The 21,954-nt window shown below is 48.3% G+C and overlaps 2 long non-coding RNA genes across 2 annotated transcripts; one reads left to right on the top strand and one right to left on the bottom strand.

The window, feature by feature from the left end:
- Positions 1–406: 406 nt before the first annotated feature.
- LOC107053671 lies at positions 407–4,126 on the bottom strand. Its single transcript, XR_001467162.4, has 2 exons — positions 4,034–4,126; positions 407–1,519 (listed from the first exon to the last, which is right to left on the bottom strand). It is a non-coding gene; the product is annotated as an uncharacterized LOC107053671 (long non-coding RNA).
- Positions 1,174–18,295, top strand: LOC107053672. Its single transcript, XR_001467164.4, has 3 exons — positions 1,174–1,388; positions 13,474–14,289; positions 16,843–18,295. It is a non-coding gene; the product is annotated as an uncharacterized LOC107053672 (long non-coding RNA).
- The last annotated feature ends 3,659 nt before the right edge of the window (positions 18,296–21,954 follow it).

The raw sequence follows: 21,954 nt of genomic DNA, 5'->3' as shown, positions 1-21,954 counted from the left end.
GATTGGGGCTATCTAAACAGAACCGGTCTCTTCTGAGCTAGAGCACATCCCTGCATGAAAGCAGCAGGGACGGCCATTGAGTGTGGAAAACTGCTCAGCTGGAAACCAGCGAGGCAGGATTCTCCATGGAGCCTGAGCAGCCCCTTCCCTGAAGGGCCACGGTGCTGGGGATAGCCCTGACCGTGCCGTCCTGCCACCCGCCATCGTGGCCGCCCCACATGCACTGTGGCTGCTGCACATTCCCTCCCATTCCCTTTTTTTTTTTGTTTTTTCTTAATAATTGTTCAGTCAGAGGGGATTTTTATTCTCATATTCCTGATTTTTTTATTATTTTTTTATTTTGATTTTTTTTTTTTTAATTAAGCCCTCAGTGTAAAACAGGCAGAGGCTAAAAGTCTTTACACAGTTTAAACAGAACATTTTCGGATGATTTTATTGGACTGTCTGCGTAATGTGGGCCACAGACATTCACCCTGCTGCCCCTGAGCAGCGTACAATAAGTTGTGTGAGTCAAGCTGTGCTCCCAGAAGGAACACAAGTCTTTATCCAAAGAGGCTGAGACAGGGAGACTCCAGCACTTCCTGTAACAGCCGGCTCAAATGCTTCATTGCCCCGACTTCCTTGTACAAAATAAAGCAAATAAAAATAGTTCCCTTCTTTATTTTTTAATTGGGACTTGTCTGGCTTCGGCATTTATCCGTCAGTTCTTGTTACGGCTTTCTCTGGGAGATTAGAGAGTTCTTCGGTACCTGATATTTCTTCCCTAGGAAGAAGTGCATGTGCAGAAGCAAGTCGCCCCTGGACCTTGTTAATAAACTAAGCAAACAGATCCCTTCCCATCTCGCATGTAGTATGTTTTTTCCCCAGTTTTGGTTAATGTTGAGGGCTCTTCACTCCCGTCACTGGAAGACAAGCAGAAAAGAAAAGAGCAGGAAACAGAAAGAAGTCCAAACCCCTGGAAAATCAGACAGCCACACACTCCCTCCCCTTTGTCTGCATGAATACATTGTTCCCCTTCCCATTGTCTTCGTAACAAATTTGGGGAATTATCCCTGGTGCCATTTCCCAAATCTCGGTATCGCTTCAGATTAATTATTACCAGCGAGTAGCAGAGAGGGAACTGGCTGTCAGCATTTGAGCGAGGGGTAAAAATGAGGGCCGGAGCGTGCATTTAGCCACACGCACGTTTGCAGGGCATGGGTGGGAATGAAAGGGAGTGTTGCAGAGCGCTCCAGCATCCTCGTGTGCTCGCCCGGCTGCTCCGCTCCGCCACAGGCACACAGCTGGCCGGGAACGAGCGAGCCCGTGGAGCTCCTGTGCAGCCCGACAGGCTGAAACGTCCCAGAGAAGCCGTACAGGCAGATCTGCCGAGGAGGAAAATACAACAGGTACCTGCGCTGCACGTGCGTCCTCTATAAGCTTTCCCTCCGGCCCCCCAGGATTCCAGCTTCAACTGTTAGCACAGACGCTGGCGGCGTCCCTGATTTACGCAGCCGGATTTCGCGCTCTCTCCTTCGTCCTGCAAAGTTTCACAACGTGCGAATAATTTAAATTATTTGTGCCTCATTTCCGCTGTCTGCTGTGATTCTCATCTGCCTGTCTCGTTTGCCTGATTTACAAAGGTTTGCTTTTTAGGAACTGCCTCCGTTTCCACTAAGGGAGAGAACTCTCGTGTTGCGATAAGTTTTGTTATTTCACTGCCAGCTTTGTCCTCCAGGCCCCGGCTTGTGGAGCCCTTCTGCAGCTCTCCCCCATCAGGCGGGCGCTTCAATCATCTCAGAAGAAATAATTTTGGGTGCAGAATTAAAAATCGTTCTTTCCCTAAATTGGGACTCGAGTATTTAGGAAACATCCCGGCTTGCCCTGTTTGTGGTTGGGATTATGCTCGCAGCCTTTAATTTCTTTCAGGGCGCTGGGAGAGGAACGCTCACAAAGACGTTCAGAGGGAACCGTGATTTTCATCCCGCTCCTTTACGCTTTGCAACGAATGCTGCTTTTTGCATTAAAAAAACAAAAACAAACCCAAACCCAAACACGTCTTCCCTCATGCATTCAAATTACACCGTTCGAAAATCAAAGAGCAAGCCCACAAACCACCAAGATTATAAAAATAACATAGCTGGGATTCTTTTACTGTCTCTCTGTTTTAAGGGGCTGCGTGTGTCACATTTTAAAGCCATTCTCTGCATTGTCCGAGGTTAGAAAGTTACTTTTTAATTGAGGGCTGAATTCCTGATCCTAACACTTGACGGTTTTCTTCCTGACTCCCCCCCACCCCCCTCCAAAGGCTGTGCGTTATTTGAGTGCGAAGGACCCTGTGTCTGCCCATGATCCCGATGTCCCCAAGCAGTGTTGCTGGGTTAGGAGGAGGCACCGGGAGCCACCGTAGCAGTGGGAATCTGCAGACAGAGCCTGGCTTGGCCGTGCTGACTCCTCGGAATCATGGGCTTGATCCCCATTCACCGCTCACAGTTGCAAAACTGGCTTAAAAATCACCATGTTTAAAAAAAAAAAAAAAAAAAAAAAGAAAAGAGAAAAAGGAAAAAGGGAAAAAGGAATTAGCAAGTGGCTTCTTTTCTGATGCCATTGTGCTGTGGAACAGCAGGCCAGCTTTCAAGCTTTTTGCCGCATCCACAACAAATAGTTATTTCTTAAGAAAAAGGATTAAAAAAGTCTGCTCAGAGCTTTGCATATAATCCTATGACTCCAGGACCCAAGGCTTTGAGTAATATCAAAATCGAAATAAATTCTCCCTGTGAGAATCATAAGAATCTGCCAAATTAGTTCACAGGGGTAAACAAACAGCCAAATATTAGTATTCCACACTAAGAGCTAAATCCTGTAAGTGGGGCCAGGGTTGCACATGGATTATCCTTTTATAGTTCAGGCGTGGATTTACCGAGGGGATTATAGGCCTTGCCCTCCCAGCCCTCCCCGGCTCCCCGCGTGCTGCCCGGTCTCAGCACGCAGCACAACCCTCCTGCCGCCCCTCTTTCTCCAGAGCTCCCTCCAGGCACCCCAATGGGGGGCAACCGTCACCCTTGGGTGCCGGATGGAGGAGAGCGGGGCTAGGAGCAATGCAGGGATCAGCCAAGATCCTGCACGGGTGCAGCATCCCTGGGGGATGGGGGATTAGTCCCCAGATGTCCCGGCCTCCTTTCTTCCTGCTGCTGCTTTGCATCACCCAGCCCTGTTCCCTGAACGGGATAAAGACAATTGGAGCTGACACCCCGCTTCAGTTTCCCTTCCGCAGCGGGCTGATCCTGCCGCCCTGATGGGCTGTCACTCCTCATCTCCTGCACGCTGCCCCTGCAGCGGCGGGCGGAGGGCTCTGCCTGGGCCAGGGGACCGCATGTGATGCTGAGGTGCCACACACACACTGATGCCATCAACTTATTCCCTCCTTGACTCCCTTTGCCGACTGCACGCACTTATATACATACATATATATCTGCATGTGAATGCACACGCGTATTTTATTATCAAAATAAGCAGCTATCTCGCTGGATGTTGCTCTTCTTTTCAGGCAGAAACAATTCTGCACCATCACTGCTCGCTCCAACCTTTTTATTTGTGTATTTTATAGGTTATTACTATTACATAAAAAGTGCCCAGCACTCTACAAGGCACAAAATACAGATAATCTCTGCGGTGAAGACTGTGGAACCTAAACAAAACAGACAATGTAGACAGGGCTCCCTGAGAAGCACAGAAGAATGAAGATTAGCCTTGTTTCATTTTTATAAATATAGCGCTGACATTATTGGACAAGAAACAGACGTTTGCTCTTTTTCTTCCCTCTCTATCCTCCCATTTAATAATTCTTCCCTCTGATGCAATAGTTATGACGTGATGTGAAATAAAGCCTGGTTTGGGCTGCTGGCCCTGATTCAACAGCCCCGAGTCCCGGGCTTGCTCCGGAGCGCTCACGTGCTTAGGATTTCTCTAGATCACGTCGTCTATTGACAGCTGCCCTTTCGCTTACAAATGAAACCATCCCCAGATCAATAAGAAAAAACCTTATTCTCCTCACCTGTTTAATGCCACAGCTGCGGGTTGCTGTAAGATTTGTGAACAAGCCAATATCTACAGAGAAAGCAGTAAGAAAAATAACACCTTCTCTACCAGGCTGAGCGGGTGTGCTGTGTTTACATACAGATCACCTGCTGGGGGTTTTGTTGTTTTCCTGGGTAGGTGGACACACAGCCTTGTGTACTTTTGCCCGGTTCAGAGCTACATCACTTTAAAGGGGCATTCCCTTCTTGAGCAGTTTTCAGAAAGGCACATTCTGGGTAATGAGCGTTTCTCAAATCATTCTAACAATGATTCTTACTGCTGTTTATTTATATTTTTTAAACAAAAGGTCATTTATTGCCGATTTCCTCCATCCTCATACTTAACCTCCCATCCTAGTGGTTTTCAGTACTTTGGGTTTGTAAGGGCAAAAGGAATAAGAGATACAGAGGAACCTGTTCACTTGGTCCTGTACAAAGACAATGGGATGAGGTTAAAGTCAGTGCCCCATCAAATCGACTGCAGGTCCCCCAGAGCAGAGCAGAAGAATTGCCTGGCTGCAGGGCGCTCACCTGGCACTCAGCTGACATCGATTTAATGGCATTTGCTTGCTATGCGACCCAGGTCCAAGTCAGGTCCAAGTCACCGGAAAGAGTCCTGTGGCTGAAAGACACAGATGCTTTATGAAGCTGGGGAAGTTCGGGAGCACAAAAGAAAAGCAAATAGCAGTTGTGATGCTTCACACTTGTTTCTTGTCTCAGATTACTTATTTGCTCAGAATTTATTGCCTTAATCTTCTTGGATGTGGTGTATGGAAGGACCTCTCTCCTGGACTTCAGAGGATCACAGAGGTTTGGAGAAGAGGGTTGGCTTGGAGAGGCCCTAGGAGAGCTCACATAGGTACCCCCAGGTACCCATACACTGGAAAAGGCAGCCATGAAGACAGTATGTTCCTGCTGGATTTCCTTTTCCCATTTTCCCTGGAGGTGGTACAGCCTGGAAAAATATCAGCGTGCCAACATGGAAGGCCTCAGCAAGAGCAAGGATCTGAGAAAGCTAAGATTTGTTGATAAGCACCCACCAATTCAGGTATTCAGGCACTGTCAAGCCAGGTGCACTTGAAACCCTTTTCCACTTGACTTGTGATGCCCAAAAAAGCCTCAATGGCAGTGCATCAGTCATGCTATGCGGGGCCACTAAATTGTCCAGACAAGTGGCTTCTGCTCTTTCCCTGTTGCGGCCTGTCCTGTTGGCCAGCATTTGGGGCAGGAATGCCCTCTCCTTTGGCCATCCAAGGTGCCTGGTTACCCCTGAAACAACCAGCAGCACATCCGTGGCATGGCATTCCCTTCCTCCTCCTCTAACCAGAGCTGCACTGGGTCACATTGTTGGCATGCCATGGCCATGACTCAAGTCTTACCGATGACCCACATCTGCTTCTGCCTCCAGTCGTGTGTCCCAAAAGGGCCCAGATGCTTTGAGAGGAATCTTTGGCTGCTGCCTCAGGGAGTTAAATCACAAGCCCCACAATTTGATGCTGAAATCAGGACCTTCTCCCCAGACCGTGTATCAGCTGCCATGGCTAACCCTTCAATCTGTTGTTTTTGCCCGTGCAGTTTCGTTACCAGCACATTCTTCTTCTGAAACTGATACATCAGTTTTAATTAGTTAGGTTTTCTTTTTCTATCCAGAGGAGCCTCTGCCTTCAAAGACCAACTTTCAAACATTAACTCTTCTAAACGTTTCCCCCCACACGTGCACACCTCCCTGTCCTACCTCGTGAATTATGTTCATCCTTTTACTTGTAGCAGGCCGGTACTTTAGCGTGATAAATTCAGGTTAGTGTCTCCTTAAGTGTAAGTATACGTGTGTGTACCTGCATGTGCGTGTAAAGAATGAGTAAAGTAAAGTGGTATTGAGCCATAAATTACCACTCCAGCATCATAAATTGCCAGGAGAACGCTCAATTTTTGGACTTTTCTTTCAACTGAATGAGATAATTAATGTAAGAGAAAGAGAAACGAGGGAGACCTTCCCCCTCCCCGAAGCCCTCTGCCCTGACGTTTTGCTGTGCAACTTCAAGGTTGCCGTGGGATGGGGATCGCACTTCTTGACAGGGGAAAGCGGCCATGGAGCCGGAGATCTGGGCGGGTGGGGGTCAGTGGGACAGGAGAGTGTTTTCCTTTGGCCGGGGCTGTGGGAGGGACTCTAATGCAGGCTGTGACCCTATTTAATAAAATGCCTTGGAAAGCAAGGGGCCAGGAGGGGGGTGAGAGGGAGACGTGGTGGCTGGGGCTGGCAGGAGACTGTATGAGATGAAAGTGGCCCTTCTTCCATCCCTCTCCTCCCTCTCTGCTGTCAGCACTTTTTAATGTCAAACAGCGCGAGCGGTCGGTAGGGTAGTTTCTGACTCTCTATATTTATTTTTTTCACTTTCTCCAGAGTTTCAGCTAGGTGAATTCACTGCTTGGGAGTGACTGGAGCGCGGTCCGGGTGGGCCTGCAGACATCCTTTTCACCAGAATCTCCACTGAACCTTTTTTTAGGTCTTTCTCTGAGCCAAAAGACAGACAGGGAAGGCTCCTTCCCACCCTGCATGTGAGTCCCAGACCACCCTGGGTATAAAGCTGATCTGATACAAGCTACAAGCAGGACCAGGGCAGGCATCACACTGTGAATCATAGAGTTGTTTGAGTTGGAAGGGACTTTTAAAGACAATCTGGTCCGACTCCCTTGCAATGAACAGAGCCACCTACAGCTCCATCAGGTGTTCAGAGCCTCATCCAGCCCGACCTTGGATGTCTCCAGGGATGTGGCACCGACCACCTCTCCGGGCAACCTGAGCCATTGCCTCACCATCTTCTTCCTTATGCCCAGTCTAAATCTCCCCTCTTTTAGACTGAAACCATTTCCCCTTGTCCCATCACAACAGACTCTGCTGAAGAATCTGTCCTCTTCTTTCTTACAGCCCCCTTTAGATACTTTCAGCCTTACATGACACAAGGGCAGGCCCATCAAACCATTCTGATTGAGGGTGGGAGCAGTATCTCCATGGCTGGTGTGTGGCACAGCGTGTTTCCGTGGGGCGATGTGAGTGAGGCAGTGGGGCAGTCCCCACACCGGTGGGCTTGGTGCATGCCCTCCGCTTAGATGTGCACTGTGCTGCTTCCTGGCCGCCCGTGTTTGGTGAGGAGCTTTGCCTGTCTTAAGCACCTTTCGAATACATTGGGCACAGCTCATTGAATCCTTTAACAATCCAGCTCTCTCCTCTCCCCCCTCTCCCCCACAGCCAGCACCTGTTTTCAGGAGGCAGCAATGGCACAGCCACGATCACCCCACGGTCCAGTGGGCTCTGCTCCCATCCCTCCTGCAGGGGACTGTTCCCCCTCACCACCCCGTTTTGCAGAGTCCTCTCTGAAAAGAGAGGATTTTGTTGTTGGCAAAGCTCTCCCTGCTCGGGAGGATTTTCCAGAACTCAGCAATTCCCAGGCCCTACCCCTGCATGGCGAGAGCTGGGTAATGGGCCATTAACCAGAGGAAGGGGAACTCTCCAGTGGCTGCAAGCAACAATAGCAACAAAACAACCCAAAAACAACAAAGCATACCCATGAAAAATGCACCAAACAGCGGGAGGAGTTGGGGGTGGAGGGGAGAGGGAAGTAAATCCATAGAGAGGTGATAGTAAAACCTTGGTTAAAAATCAAAGCCTTGGTAAAGCGCTGCCTTCCCCAGTGCGGAGGAGAGAGGTTTGGTCTCCAGCCACACAGCCCCATCAGCTCCTCTGTTCCCCACCCTCGCCAGGCCTCAAATGTGCACACCTGGGCCGGGGGCGCAGTGAGATGGCAGCGTGGGGGGGTGCCTGCAGCCTCAGCTCTGCACCAGCGCTGGGTCAGGTAAGGGGATGAATGGATGCAGGCCAGGAAGGTGGGAAGCCAGGGAGATGGTCCTTTGTGGCTATGGTGGGGCTGGGGGTAGGATATGAAGGAGCAGGGTGCTCAGTGTGTGCAGATGACAGCCATTCAGGGAAGTAATGAGGTGCAGGGGCTGAAAACGAAGCAGCGCAGGAGTGGGCACTGCACTTGCAGTAGCTGCAACGTCCCTGAGCCAGCTAGTGTCAATGGCTTGTAAATCTTTAATGGCCTACCCATTTAGTTGAGCTGTGCACCCAGCACAATAAAGCTCTTTGGGGCAGGGAACGAGCACCCACTGGGGAACCAGACCAGTGCCACTGTGCCGAGGCACTTGTTTCATTGGTGGCTGCTGGGACAAGGCCCTCTGCAGCGTGACTGTGCAGTGCCCTGCACAGGAGAGACCAGCAATGTCTGCAGCCTCCCAGCGCTGCTGCCAAACAATACAAATCATTCTTTCCAGAGCTGCATCCACAGTTTTACTGTTCTCATTGCAAATTCACTTGCTTTGCTCTCTGGCTAAATACTTTGCACCTGGAAACATGCACTTGAATGCCATTTTGGTGGTTGGAAATCAATATTAATTTACTTGTGCGTATAAATACAGAAATGTATTTATAAGTTTCAGATCAGTTGCAAACACATGCAAATTCTGTACATAAATTCTCACTCATTTATGTAATCTGTTCAGTAATATCATTAAAGAGAGCACATCCACTGCCTGACTAGAGTGACATTTGCAATGCGCTGAGATCAGCTGTGACTGTTCACGCACTGCACTTCTGTGCCCCTGCGGCTCCTGGCAGTGGGGGATGCTCTGGCTCCAGGTACCTCCTGCTCTCTCCTATGACATCTTAAGAATACATATCTGTGTATATATACATTCAGAATTTCAGGTCTCTTTTGTGGTTTGTCGCAAAGGAAAGGATTTTCTGCTTTCTTTTGTCACTAAAAACCTGTTGCAAAGTCACCTGTGATCACAAACGCTCTGGGCTTGGTGGCATCCTGCAGTCTTAGTATCCCTTCAGCTGCGGATGAGGAGAAGAGTAGGAATTATTTACAATTCTACAAAAAAGAAACATGGTCAAGCAAGATATCATTAAAACACGCTCTTAACAAAATGCAGTGTGTGTATTTCTCAGGGATGTCATTTGAGAACTGCCCACTAAATTACTGCTCGGAGAGGTAACTCCGAATGAAGGGAAAAATCATCTGGTTAAACGTATTGTATGTCAGTGCTGAGAAAATCATTAACATATATATGCTGCGGAGAAGAGAATTCACCAGCTAAAGTCTATCAATAAAGATATACCACATTTTTATGATGCTGGAATTAAAGAGACCTGATAGAATAATACCACACTCATTTTATTTAAAAATATGGTCTTGTCAAAGCTGTTTCCCTTTCAGGATGGATGAAACTCGGCCACATCAATATTACTGATTTTAAATTGTCATTTTTTAGGCTGAATGCTTTATTATTTTTAATTATTTAATAATTCCAGCAGATGCGAATTGGCCATACGACTGATTTCTTCGTAAGCCACTGTATGACTATTGAACACGCCAGGAAAGCAGTGCTGAGAAAAGGCACGGAGTTTTATGTGCACAACAGTGCACTCCGTAACACTGCCGCCTTTTACACAAAGACGTTTTTGAAGAAGGCTTTGGTTCAGTGAGGATACATTTTGAACGTGCATTTGGGGCCTGCTTTAAACGTTGTAAGCTGAAGCACGCGGGGATGAAGATTCTTCCCCACATGTGGAAGAAACTGCATTCTCTGTTGCATTATTTGAGAGGGAATATACGACTATGACACTGGTGGTGTTGGGCGCTTCACCCCGTGGCAGAAGTGAGGCTAAATACTCAATTTTCAATGTTTTTGTTTTTTTAATTTAACTTTGCATAGGAGTCTTCATTGCACGCCCATTAATTTTTGTACTTGATTTCATGCACTGTTTTAAAATAGGAAAAATGGCACAAAGACAAACAGAAACTCAAGAGAAAGTGCGTGCTGAGGGGGACTGAGTGCAGAAGAGGGGAGCTCTGGCTGCAGCCCGCTGAGGACAGGCCCTCACACCGAAGCGTGTACCTCCAGTAAAACACTCTGGGTCATCACGCAGCCCGGGGAGAGGTACTGACCCGCTCTGCTTATGGCTGTGCTCTCTGCTTGCCACAGCAGCGCCGAGATTGAGCTCATCATAATGTGTCTCCATATAGGGCATATTGCTATTAAAATAACTGTCTTGCAAATATGTTTTATTGTGCGATAGGTGCGTGAGAGCTCTGCCGCGTGTGTGCTGGCTCGGTTTTTCTCAGCTGAGGACATGAGCTGCCCTCCAAGCAGACACTGTTTTGGGTGGGAGCTGAGTGCTATTCGAGGCCAACGTCAGCCGACAGGAGCAGCTCCCGCTGCCAAATGCCACGGGAGAACACGGGCACGCAGGCACACATAACTTGCTGCCCTGTGGGCTAAAAGCAGAGCAAGCAGCCCAGGCAGGATGGCGGGGAGGCACGGAGCGGCTGCTGCTCGCCCGCACGTCCCGTTAGGCTGCAGAGCTGCAGCCTGTGAAAGGGATGTGTGTCGGTTACACTGCGTACGCACGTGCTTGTTAGTGGATAATCTGATGGTGCACATTTGCCGTGTCTTGTGCAACTGAATGACTGCACACAGGGGGCTGGGTATTAATTACACGCTTGAGAGACGTGTGGCTGTGCGCGGAGCTGCGGTGCCGGGGAAGACCCTGAGCCTGCCGCCTGCTCCCAGCATTTGCGCAGCTGCAGCGCGCGGTGCAGAGCCGTGACCCGCCGCCTGCACCCTCGCAGGGGTTTAGCAGCGTGCAGCGGTGCCCACGGCGTGCAGGTGGGGCAGGTTTGCTGCCCACCGGGTGGGTTTCACAGAGCCTGCGATGCCTTCCTGAGCACGGCGCCAAGCCCACGGCCAGCCGCTGAACTCCGGTGGTAACAAACAGCCCCATTAATGCAGTGTCACAGATTTCATTAGGGCGTCAGTCCCAACCAACGTGGCCATAAATCAGGGAGATGGTACAAGGGCTTGCAGGCCCTGGTTTCAAGGGCCACATAGCCAGAGACTCATAACGCTCAAGAGGAAATGATCATGAATATTATTTAAAAAATCAGAAATGTATATTAGAAAATCTCTGAGCTTATCAGATGGAGTGAGGTTGGGTAATAGCTGTTATTTATACTGCTTGTGCAGAGTGATAAAGTGGTGCTTTATGACCTGTGGTTTATCACTTAGAATAAGAGTCATGTGACTCCATTAAGGCTCCTTCTGTAGAAATGAAAAAGGGTAAATTAATGTGGTTTTTTTATTGTTAAATATTTGCACTCTCCTAAACCCAGTTTTTATTTTCTCTACTTAAGAAGTAGCGTATAAGCACAAATAAGTTTAAGTTTTGATTGATGGAGAGGTGGGGTGAAAACTCCCTTTATGTCAAAGGCTCTCCGGCGTGAGTCAGCCTCCCACCCGCTAATGTCTATCAGCGGGGATGGGTTCAGAGGGGAGGGAGAGACAACCCAGCATACTTGTACCACACGAGCTGCTCCCTCGGCCTCCCCGACCTACTGCTTGAGGAACATGCTGATGTCCTGCTGCTGCCATCGGCTGCGCAGGAAGCAGGGGGGAAATCCATGGAGAGCAGGAGTTGAAGAACCACGGGCTGTCTGAGCAATGAGAAAGATGAGATGCTGCCAAGAAAGCACAGGGTCCCTGTGTGAAGAGAAATCAGTTTCCTCAGCGATGTCTGGAAGGGAGCCCTTGAAACAGCCCTTGCAGGGATCCGTATGGGCCTTCCTGTGCCAATAAGCTCCATGGATGGCCATGGACATCCTGCCAGGACAACACAGCCCCTGGGCCTGAATGGTACGGGAGAACCATAGCAGAGTTATTTATTTGGCCTCAAGTTGCCCTAGGGGGAGGTTCAGGTTGGATATTAAGAAAAAAATATTCTCAGAAAGAGTGGTAATGGACTGGAATGGGATGCCCAGGGAGGGGGTGGAGTCACCGTCCCCGGAGGTGTCCAAGAAACGTGGAGATGTGGCACTGAGGGACATAGTCAGTGGGCAGTATTGGTGGTAGGTGGATGGTCGGACTAGATGTTCCTAGAGATCTTTTCCAACATAAATGAGTCTGTGATTCTATGATTCTAAGTGCAAAGCCATTGCAGTGTGAGCTGTGAGCTGCAGCTGCAGGGAAGGCAGAGGGCATACAGCTGTACATGACTCGGTTTCCCTGCTTGTAAAAGTGGAGCTTTTCTTTTCACCTCCTTTGCGAAGTGTCTGCTTTGCAAAGTGAGGGCAGTAAGAAGAATGGAAAGCTTTTCTAAAATTTTGGATAACATTTTCCAAGATTTTATCCCTCAAGATCTGGATCTTGTCCTGTTCTGAAGAACAAAAGTATTTTTGACTTGTCAAACCAGAGGAAAATAAACTTCAGTAAACTAAAAAAAAAAAAAAAAACCAAACAGGTGGAAATGTGATAAAGCTGCCAGCATAGCCTTGTTACCTCTCTTCCCCTAGATTATGAAATAGTGAATTTGAATATTTGGTGCCAGTTTTAAAATCCAGGACTTTACAAGAGCTTGCAGAGGAGGAGCTGCCTGGCAGTGCAGGGAGGACCAGGTGTCACAGTGATTGCTGTCATTCCAAGAAGTACGGAGAGGCAAGGGTTTGATTTGGTGGCCTTCAGAGAGGTCCCTTCATCCCTCCTTGTCTCCACGCATGCTTTATTGTTTAGGATTTACTCCTGCACCGTGTGTTTGGCTTGTCCGCCCACACAGCCTGCATGTTGTCAGGGCACAGTAAGGAACCGTTCTTGTCTCAAAGAGCAGGAGCAGCCCAAGCAGGCAGAAGGGGCTTCGAGGGCACACACAAAATGGCAGGAGGCTGAGGTCTCCATTTCTTTCTTTCTGGACAGTGGACCCCAGCCCCCTGTCTGCATTCACGCTCTGTTCCCCACAGCCAGATGTATCCGAGCCGTTCGCTGCATTTTGTCACACATTCTGCCCAGCCCCATGGGTGGGGAGCTCTTTGCTCCAGGTGAGGATTTGAGTAGGGGTGGTGGCTTTCAGGTGACCTTGTCTGTAGGCAGGATTCAGCCTGATGGCTCGCTCTCTCAGCATATTGCCTGCGTGTTGCTCATAGTCATTTCCCATCATGGCTACGTGCTAATTGTCTCTAGGGGAAGTGAGGAGAAGGCTTATTAATCTGTGCACTCAGGAAAGGTTGTAAATCACTGTGTGTTTCCAGCGATAAAATTGGCTAAATAAATTAAAACAAGCACTAATGACCCAAACAGAGCTCTGATGTAGTGGGAGTGGGTTGGGTCATATCGCTGCATTTGGCTATAGGGTACATTTCATTTGTTTAGTTTCTTTCTTCTGATAGCATCCTTGGATATCTCCAGCCACAGACCCTTCACCCAGGCTGGTGTGCCCCAGCGCAGCACCAGTACTGTGTGCTCCTCACCCCTTTGCTGCAGCAATGGCCACGGCTTTTTAGCTCAGTTTTCTATTCCCTTTGCTTTTCAGCCCATCAAAGCCTGGAGGTCATTCATCCTCATTCTCTGGCACTTATCAACAAACCCAGTGAACTTTTCTTTAATGCAGACATGCTAAACAGCATCGAAGACAACGGAGATGTACATCCATTAACAACAGCACAGCTGTCATTTTAGACATTAGCATAAAATGTTTGGTCAGAGAGATTTCATGCGCTAAATAAAAGATTTGCAAAGAGCCTGCCTGGTGATGAACAGCCAGGGTGGAAAAGTCATCCCATAGTCCTGTTTTCCAACAACCTCTTTCATGTAGGAGGCCCCGTGAGATCCTTCACCAGCTATTCATCAAGTGCCACTGAAATGTCCACTGGAGCTCTCTGGAGAAGAGTTTGATACCAGATAGTTAAATGTTTTCTGTGCAGCGACAGTTCTCAGAAACCTTTTGAGAATACCCTCCAGCATTTTCTGGGATGATTAAATACGACTTGGAAACCACGTTTCTCCAATGAGATCACGAGGAAAGGAATTTCCTTGGTACAAAATCCCCCTCTTGTTCCCTGGATGATGTCAGGTGGAGAATCAAGACACTGGATCTAAAGGTGGCACTGGCTGAAACCTTTGCCGGCTCCCTCCCCTGCCTGGCTGCAACCACAAGTTTCTCCGGGAGAGGAGTCCAGCAGCACAGCCAGGAGGCATCGATTCAAACGGCATGCGAGGAGCTCACTGAACCACCAGTGCCTCCATTTACCAAGGAGGTGGAGTAGAGACAACACCAGCTGTCCGCCTGTCTCAAGCTGGATTCAGGCAGCACTTCAAAAATAGCAAGAGTTGGTTTGGTATCAGTTGTGTAAGTCCTGTGGTCCAAACTCTCTTAGTAGCTTATCAACATAGGAACTACTAAGAAAAAAAGAAGTTTCTGTTTTCATTCACTGTATTTATTTATTTATTTTTCACTTACTGTCATCCTCTTCCCTTCTCCTAAGTCAAGAAATGTGTAGATGTGTTATGTAGGGACGGGGTTAAGTGGGCAGTATTGGTGGAAGGTGAATGGCAGGACTAGATGATCTGAGAGGTCTTTTCCAATCTCTACTGACTGTGTGATTCAATAATTATGATCAGTTTTGAAATCAGCAGGGCTGAAGGAAGGCAAAGAGAAACAACAAACCAGTTAAAATGAAAACAAAACAAAACAAAACAAAACACATCAATCATCCGTTTAGAAAGTCAGGAAACAAAACCAACAAGGAGAGCTTTGAGCTTTCTGGTTTGCTCAGCAAATTGTTGATTCCTTTTGCACTGAGTGTTGGGCCCAATCCTTCTCCGGTAGAGTGCAGCCAAGAATTACAAAGCGAGTCAGCAGACGGTGGAACTGAGTTCATCTGAAAAGTAGCCAGAAAAAACCTCCCAGCTATGTTCAAGGTGTCCATTTTTAGAAGACAATTTGCTTATGGAGAGGAATACCAGCGCACTCAGGGTGAGCGCCTCCTTGTGTGCGTGTGTGTTTTGGATCTCAGCGCAGCCACGGGGTGCCTTGCCACCCCCAGGGGTCGGGAATAGTGCATGCATGGGGAGGACCTATTATATTATTTTTCTTCCACCTTAATGAACTCCTCTCATGTCCACCTCTGATCAGTGGAGTATGACAGAGGGTGATTGAAGGCCAGTCTCCCAGGAAATGAAGTTTGTTCACACAGTCCAAGTATGCTGGCCCTACTGCTGCCTGCCTCTGATTTATAGGACTGAAAATTCCTTCCTCTGGTAACAATAACGCTCTTAAACTACAGACCCCTCTCCCTCACAGAACCTCCAGACAGGGCAGGCTGAGCTCAGGAGAGACGGGAGGCACCCAGCAAATATATCCATCAACGCAACTCGGGTTTCAAAGGAATACAAGACCCCACAGGGTTAGGCTCACAAAGGCAGGAGTGGAGGAGTCTGGCCATCATCCTGCAGCACCACCTCCTCCTGGGATGGGGCAGGACCAGGAGGGACTCAGGCAGGAGCCTCAGCATCTCCTTATGCAGGGTGACAGCCCAGGGTGGCATCCTGGGGGGCATTTGTGCTGCCTGGCTGATGCTTGTTGCTGGAGCTGAAATGAGTCTGCTTAGGACTCTCCAAATGCAGCAGACAGGAGCTGTTCTGTGGCTCACAGAACAAGCAGCATTGTCTGTCTGTACCCACACCACACCTAGACAAGACTGAAATAGCAAGAAAAGTGTGCAGCAGCCCCCCAGAGTGGTGTTTTGTGACACAAGAGGACATGGTGTTGCAGGCAGCATACAGCAGTGTCCAGGGGTGTGTGGCATGCTGGTGTGGCACTGGGGGTCTGTCCATATCACCCAGTGGGACATGCTGTTCCCCAGATCATGGTCAGGTGCAGCATCAGAGACTGATCTATTTCCAAGGCAAGGAGCCTGGAGTTAATTAAACAGTATGGATGATCTGGGGGTGCACTGTTTCCTGGCTTTGTTTTATTTAGTGAAATAGGTATAGTCCCACAGAGTGCTTATAAGTTCAGATTCCATGCTGGCGAGAACCAGAATAATCACACATGCACGCATGCAAACTTTTTGGAGTCAGAACTCCAGGTTTAATCCATTTCACTGTCAGAGTTCTGGGACAAGGAGAGAAAAAGAACTTGAGCCCTTTTGCAACAGGATACTTGTGGGTGCCAAAATTCAAGGCAAATCCTGGCAAGAAACAAGCTCATTCTGTAACTTTTCTTTCTTTCTCTCTTTCTCTCTTCCTCTCTTTCTCTCTTTCTCTCTTTCTCTCTTTCTTTCTTTCTTTCTTTCTTGCTTTCTTGCTTTTTAATTATCATTTACTTATTAACAGCTCTCTTTGGCTCTCACCTGAAGCTGCTGACCTGTTCCTCCTAGACATGGCAATTAGCAGAGAGACAATGATCTGCAGAGGGCAAGGAGCAGCCTGTGCTGAGGGGGGTGGAGGTGGGCAAGGGCTGTGGAGGTGGAGGGTCACCAGAGGAAGAGCTATCTATGGCCCCGGGGAGGGAGGATTCAGTAAAAGACCATCTAGCTTGACTTGACTTCCTCTTGACTTATCTGTTCTGGGAGATACTGGTATGCCTCCCTGCCCCATGGGCTCCCATTGTACCTGGTGGCATTTAGACAGAAGGTCTGTGGGACAGTAACTCTGTGTTCATGCTGGTAGCTAGCACAGATGGCTGTGATCTCTATCTCGCGGTCTTCTGTGCTAACCTCGGTGCAAGTAATTGTTTGACGAAGAGAGAGAGCAAGTCTGGCTTAAACATGTGTGACTGGCCTCCAAATCTGGGCCAGCTCATGATCTCCCGCTACAAACAGTGTTTTGGAAAATGCTCCTTGCAACAAATGAGTCTCTGCATATTTGTTTCCTCCATATTGCCTTCCCTTCATCGCAGGAACCTGATGGGGCTGGTCAGAACCACACGGGTTTCCTGGGCCGAGACCGCAGCAAGAAATGAGCTTCGCAGTGTAACTGAGTGACGGTGTATAGGAAGAACCCATCCCCTAAAAAAATGCTCACGGAGAGAAGAGCTTAAGGGATGATATTAAGTTGGACAACCACGTTAAACTGCATCTGAAAAGGAAATTGGTAATTCCTCATCTATTTTTTGATGAAAAATGGGGCTTTTTTTTTATAATGAAAAGCATTTTTATGGAGCAATCCTGTGAGATGCCAAATGTTTTGGCCCTGATCTAGCTAGATATTTAACCATGCACTTCATTTCTTAAGCTGCTCATGTGCCTAACCATTTTGCTGGATCAAGCCCAGAGCTCTCAGCATTTGGTGAGGTGTCAAAGGACCAGGGCTGTGTTTGCAGTAGCATTACTGAACTCAGCATATAATGATTTTAATCATCATACAGAAAACATTTCCCGCAAATGTACTATCCAATAAAAATACTTAAAGAAACTTCCTTGGGATTTTTCTCTTAGATGTGTGTTTTCTGGGATGTTTACTGGGCAAGGTATTTGTGACCAAGGCATTCTTAAGTAAAATTCAGTGGGAGTTATCAGAAAAATGGTATTATTTTTAAAAATCCAAGATTCTCACCCAGTACCTGACTTTAAATGTGAAGACCCACATGGAAAGAAATGGAGTGCGTGGCCCTTAAATCCACTCCAAGCTGATGAAGATAGTTTGAATAGTTCACAGACCTGATTTAACAAATCATTTCAAACAACGGTTGGGGAATTATCAGCTGATATCAGACAACCAGTGGGCAGGGAGAGACCAAGTTCTTGAGCAAAGCAGTTGTTTGCAGATGGCTGGGTTCAGAAAGGAAGGATGGAAAATGAACCTGCCTGCAGGTTAACAAATGTGATCTGGAGTGGCTGAGTTCCACTGGCCCTATTGAAGGAAGTACAGTGAACAAGAAGCAAGCAGAATTACACGGGAAAAGGTGAGCCTGATATCTAATCTTCTCTGTTGTAATGATGGTGTTAAATGTGCATGTGCAAAGGGAACGGATGAGATGGCATAACTAGAAAGAATTTGTAGAAGAGAGCAGAGCAGAAACAGGCTCTGTCAAAGCCAAAAAGGATGCATGCCAACGTTGTTTCTCTTGGCATAGGTCAAAAAGCAGGCTGTGTGACAGGAGAGAAATTGGAGAAGACTGAGATAATGCCCAATTAGATCATGCAGTTCTCCTCCCTGGGGCCCATGAAAGACTGGTAAGGAATTTTTCTGCTGGGAGGGAAAAAAGAAATTTGAAAAACTTTCCTTCCCTCAAAATACTTAAAACAAAACGCCGCTGAAAAATGCTGTTTCCAGCTTAATGTGTTCACTCCCTGTTGACTCTTACATGAAAAATACATTCCGATACCAACTGTGAAAATGCACAGTAAGTCAGCGTCCCAGTTTCCTTCCGTGGCAAAATGTTGAGATCTCACAGTCTCCCTTGATATCACTGAAGTCCTTTTCATCCACATAGAATTATAGAATCATACAACACGCAAACCTGAGATCCGTTGTGTCAGAGTTTCATAGCAGGTGCATTTTAATAGATGTTCCTGGTAATGCATGGCCAGAGCAGAGCCCGACAAACAGACATCTGGGTCAGCCCCACTTCCAGGAATGGTAACTCCACCACCTCCCTGGGCAGTGTGATCCAATGCATTGCCACTTTTTCTGAGAAGAAATTTTTCCTAATATCCAGCCTGAACCTCCCCTCGTGCAACTTGAGGCCATTCCCTCTCACCCTGATCATATACCACTGCTAGTCTGCAGTGATGCAATACTGTGAGCTGCTCTAAGGGCCAAGAACAAAGCTGTGGTTTCCCAAGCCCTTTGCTACCTACAGTGCCACAACATCTGCTCGGGCACTTCTGGCACTGAAATATTCCCTGTAGCCTGTTTCCTCAGAGCAAAGTTCAGAAGCTCTAAATAGTGAAGAATCCTTGTGGATCTCACCACCATGATGTTACTCCCTTAATTTCATTCTACTTGATTTTTATCTCCTTGTCTTTAGAGAGCAGTCCCTGCTGTTATCCTACATAACCCTATTTTCATTATCTTCTACCTATGTATATAGGCTTCCCAGGTCTGTCTGCATCCTCAGCGATGTTTTTAACGCTTCTTGGACTTGGGACTGAAATTCTGCTCTCTGATATGCTGTGGAGATGTCAACCAGCTTACCGCACAAAGACAATCAGAATCACAATTCATTTTAGAAAATGTAGTTGCTGAAGTATTTTCTCATTATTACTGTATTTCCTCATTGCCCATGGAATGGGGTGAGTTGATGATGCCTGCTGCAGGGACAGATCAGCTTGTACATATGTAGCTCTTTGTTACACCTTAACAGTGTGCTAATGAGCACCAGCAGCAACAGTAGTGGTTACAGTAGAACTGGAGGATTCACATCAGAGCTGGTCAGACTTCACGAGCAACTGGAAGGAAAATGCTGGGTGCCATGATTGCATCATCAGGACAAGAGAAAGCAGAAGAGGCAGGAGCAGCCTCACCTCGAGGCAGGCGGCACGTGTTAGGAGGTGGCTGCAGCTGGCTGAGCTCTGGCTCATCTCTCAACTCAGTGCTGAGGAGGGCTCTGCAGTGGAGCGAATGGCTGCTGTCTGGGCTGGGGACCTCAGTCACTGTCACCTGTGTGGGACCAGAGGGGTGGATGGCAGAGGGGGCTGCTCCAACATGTCCTATTCTGGCAGAGGAGCCCTGTCCTTGCCAGGCTGGGGAAGGCCAGCTCAGTACTGCATGACCAAGTACAACTGCCGCTCCTGTGTCCTTTCCCCCTGGTGCTGCGTTCATTAGCTGTGAGCCTTCGTTTTATGGGAACCCTCCCACCCAGCTTCCTCCTAGCTTAATGACAGGCTCATTAAAGAGATGCCAATAAAGCTATGGTGCAAGAACAGTGTGAGGGCTTGCTGCATGCTCATCCCCTCCACCCGTGAGCCAGGTTTTGTGCAGGGCTCAGCATTTGGGGTCAGGAGAAGCCAGAGACACCCCTGGAGCCTGTGGACCAGTTTTCATGCTCCGTTTTGGGGCTCTGTTGCATAAATGTTTCCCAGCGTGGGCTTTTTTTTTTTCTTTCTTTCTCATCTCTAAGGAGGGAGGAACAAGGTCTCTTAATGAGGAGAGGATTAACAGGCCATAAGACTCGGCCCTGAAAGAGCCGTCGGTCTGTGGGGCCGCCCAGCAGGATGCAGGGTAATTGGATTGGACCCGAAGAGCACCCTGAATCGGTTCTGAGGCGGCCGCGGTGGGTTGCTCCAGAGGGGTTCGGGGCGAGGGAGGAGGGGAGCGTGTGGCTCTTTAGAGAAGCCAGAGCCAAGATGGGGGATCAGCCGGCTCATTAAGGGATTAGAGTGTTTGTTCTTCTCAAGACTTTTGTTGCTAAAACACTTTGCGCAGCATTTTCTGGAGCCTGGGGAGCTTAAAGAGCTTGTCAGAGCTCTGCTCTTGTCCCAGCACAGAAGCAGAGATGCTCTTTCCTCCGGCCTTCCTGCCAGTGCCGGCGGCGGATATTGCCAGTGACAGCTCTGCTTTCCCAGCCCTTCTCACCTCTGATCACAGCACTTCTGTCTCTGTGGGTTTTGAAGTAAAGGAGGAAGAACAGGAAGAGGATGAAGCAAAAGTCACGCATCAGGAGGGAGTTCTTTGACAGTCAGGGACACTGTTGGGCTTCTAGTATTTGTTGCACGGATAACTGACGACTGTGCATGTTCTGAGGTGCTCGCTGAAAGATCTCACCTCCCCACGGGCTCTGTGTTTGGTCTCTAGCACTTGTGGTAGCAAGTCTGACGCATAAATGGTGCTGATTTGTGTGTCTGGATAATTTGTGTATTTGTGTCTTCATACAAACGTGGCTATAAATATTGCATAGACTACCATTATTATCAGCATTGTCTGAAATGTACTGGCTGCTGAGATGCAATGCCAGAAGAAGCTGGACAGGGTGGGGATGGTGCAGTGAGAACACAGCTGGCTAAGAATCCTGGTTCCCCTCTGAGTAGCAGGGAAGAGATAAAAGCTCTAAAACCATAGAATCATAAAATCATAGAATGGCTTGGGTTGGAAGGAACCTTAAAGATCTAGTTCCAGCCCTCGTACTGTGGACAGGGTTGCCATTCACCAGACCAGGTTTAAGTCCAAATCAGGAAGCACACATACAGGAATACAGTCTATTAGGAGAACATGTTATGGATATGTTGATAAAGCTCTACTATCATCAGTTCATCTGTCCCCGTTTTAGGGACTCTTTTTTCCTCCCATCACTGTGGGGTTGGTGAGAGCATGGCAGTGACACTCATAGCACACAGTTGATGCCATGGGAGCTCTCCCTCCTGTCTGTGGAATGAGTGAATTGGCGTCACCTGGGAGGTAGGGAGGCAGTGCTTGTGCGAGGGCCCTGATGTCTTTGTCATGACCTTGCCATGATGCCACAAGTGGGAGAGTCTAGCATGACTTGGGTCACTGGGGCCATTTGTGTAGATGTTGGAAGGGAAGGAGGAGAGCAGCCTGGGATGTCACTTGTGGCTCACTCCTGTATCCTACCAGCAGCTCCAGCTGATGAGCATGCAGATGTGGCTCCCTTCCTCACTGGGTGGCTGGCTGCAAGCTCAGCATGCTAGCTATGGGGTAAATTTGGCCCTCACCTTTAGAGATGTTTGGGGTCTGGGTTAGGGGGTGTTTAATCAGCTCTGTGGAGCAGCAAATGGAAGGGAGTTGTGCAGGATCTCTGAGGCTCCCAGTGTAAGTTGCACTCCCACCTCCTGGCTCTGCTGAGCAGGAGTTTCAGTGGGGAGTGTGTAGACTGGGAGAGAGAAGGGGACAGCCAAGCAAGCAGCAGAGGGGTGGAGGGGGGAGAGGGTTACAGGGAAAATAAATGAGACTCCCATGAAATTAATTGTTTGAAGGGAGTGCCCCACTCGGCTGTGAATTCTGAAATGATTATTGGATTTGCAGGCAGACGGGGAACAGAACGGGTCGGGTGCACGATTAATATCTTATTGATAGCGGATTAAGAGAGCGAGATCAAATCTTTAACTGAGTG

Source organism: Gallus gallus, chromosome 6 (assembly GCF_016699485.2).
Source record: "Gallus gallus isolate bGalGal1 chromosome 6, bGalGal1.mat.broiler.GRCg7b, whole genome shotgun sequence".
Lineage (NCBI taxonomy): Eukaryota > Metazoa > Chordata > Aves > Galliformes > Phasianidae > Gallus > Gallus gallus.
This window is presented reverse-complemented; position numbering and strand designations above follow the sequence as displayed.